Source organism: Propithecus coquereli, unplaced genomic scaffold (genome assembly GCF_000956105.1).
Source record: "Propithecus coquereli isolate 6110/MARCELLA unplaced genomic scaffold, Pcoq_1.0 Scaffold449, whole genome shotgun sequence".
NCBI lineage: Eukaryota > Metazoa > Chordata > Mammalia > Primates > Indriidae > Propithecus > Propithecus coquereli.
In genome coordinates, this window is record NW_012150274.1 from 1,004,987 (window position 1) to 1,007,230 (window position 2,244).

The window sequence follows — 2,244 nt, forward strand, 5'->3', positions numbered from 1 at the left end:
TGGGCAGATTCCAGGGAAATGATTCCCAGGGGGCTGGGGAAGGGGGCTTGGGTGAGACCAGCCGGTCCTTCGGGTCCTCGAGGGGCGTGGGCAGCTCTGGAGGCTTCAGTGGACGGGACGTCGGAGATGTTTGCTGTGAAGACTGCTCTGGCTGCTGGGTGGAGACGTGGAGGGCAGGAGGCAGTTAGATGGGAGCCGCCTGGCCGCGGGGGGAGCGATGTGGTTGGAGGAAGGCTCCGCGGGACTGGGCAGCGTTGGGTGGGTGGTGGGGGAGGAGTGTCTAGTGACGGCCGAGCAGAAACCGGTCTGGGGACACTGAGGCACTCTGTTTTAGAGCTGCCCAGTTTGAAGCGCCTGGGAGGCAGTGTGGAGACGTCAGTGGGCGGGTGGTGTTGGGACCAGACCCTGGGCAGGGCAGACAGGCTTTGGGAGTCCCGGGGTGCAGGTGGCGTGTTGTCTGGAAAGGTGGAAGAAGGGGCCAGGGCTCGTCCTGTGGCGGCAGAGGGCGGGGGCAGCGGGAGAACCCAGGAAGCACCTGTCGGTGAGAGCTGGCTCTGGAAGCAGAAGGTCCATGACCCGGGTGCCACTGAGAACTAGATGCAAAGAGATTGAAAGTAAAAGGATGGAAAAAGATATTCCATGCAAATAGTAACCAAAAGAGAGTTGGGTGGCTGTACCACTAGTAGACAAAATATACTTGAAGTCAAAAACTGTTACAAGAGATAAGGGTACTATGTATTAATTAAAGCATTAATTCATGAAGAAGATTGAAGAATTGTAAACATGCATGCACGAACAGAGCCCCTAATATATACGAAGCAAACACTGGCAGAATTAAAGCGAGAAGTAGAAGGTTCTGTAATAATAATTGGAGATTTCAGTCAAGCAGTGTCAACGATGGGTAGGATATGTAGACAGGATTAATAAGGACATGGAGGCTTGAACAACACTGAAATTCAGCTCGATCTCACAGGCGTTTATAGAACATGCCACCCAACAACAGAATACGTGTTCTTGTCAAGTGCTCATGGAACCTTCTCTAGGATAGAGATATGTTAGGTCACATGTTGGGAAAAAACATGGTTTAATGTATTTTCAGAGACTGAAATAATACAAAGTATATTTTAGCCACAATGCAATGAAGGTAGAGTTTGGTAACATGGAGAACTAGAACATTTACAGATATGTGGAAATTAACCAATATACTCTTAAGCGAGGAGTCAAAGAAGAAATCACAGGGGAAATTAGAAAAGACTTGGAGAAGAATGGAAATGAAAAGACAACGTACCGGAACCTACGGGACACAGCAGGGTGGAAGTGGAGAGCTGTACACAGGTAGGGCCCCGGTTCCTCTTGCCTTTTCTCTTGTGCTGACCAAGAAACAGGTGCCTTGACCGCTCTGTGACCAGCCAGCTGCATGTTTTTCCCTGGGGCCTTGAGCATCCCAGGCACTGATAAAGGTGTTCAGGTTGTTGTCCAAAACACTGAAAGAAACTGGCCCTGGCCCTGGGCAAAATCCCTTAACCCCCATAGAAACCCGTGCCCCGAGCCCCTCCTCAAGGCTGTACGTGGGTAGAACATCCCTTTCTCTGCTCTTCAACTTGAGGATGCACTGCAGCCCTGTGTGTGAGGCCCCCGTATAGGCTGAGCACTCTGGCATCTAGTGCTGCTTTCTTTGGAATCCCAGTTGGCCCCATCGGGATGGTTTGGGGCAGTCCCTTGTGGGAACTCCTCGGCCACTCCTTTCTGGAGCAGCTCCAGCTGCAGGTTTGACTGGGACAAAAAAAAAACACCTACATTTAAAAAGAAAAAAGATCTCAAATCAATGACCTAACTTTACATGCTGAGGAACTAGACAAAGAAGAGCAAACTAAACCCAAAGCAGAAGGAAGGACACAGTGGAGAATGGAGTGAGAAGAGTAAAACAGAAGAGAAAAACAATATCATTGGCCGGGCAAGGTGACTCCACGCCTGTAATCCCAGCACTCTGGGAGGCTGAGGCAGGAGGATCACTTGAGGCCAGGAGTTTGAGACCTGCCTGAGTAAGAGCGAGACCCCATCTCTACTAAAAATGGAAAGAAATTAGACAACTAAAAATAGAAAAACTAGCTGGGTGTGGTGGTGGTGGCACTTGTAGTCCCAGCACTCTGGGAGGCCGAGGCAGGAGGATCACTTGAGCCCAGGAGTTACAGGTTGCTGTGAGCTAGGCTGACGCCACAGCACTCTACCTGGGCAGTGATAGGG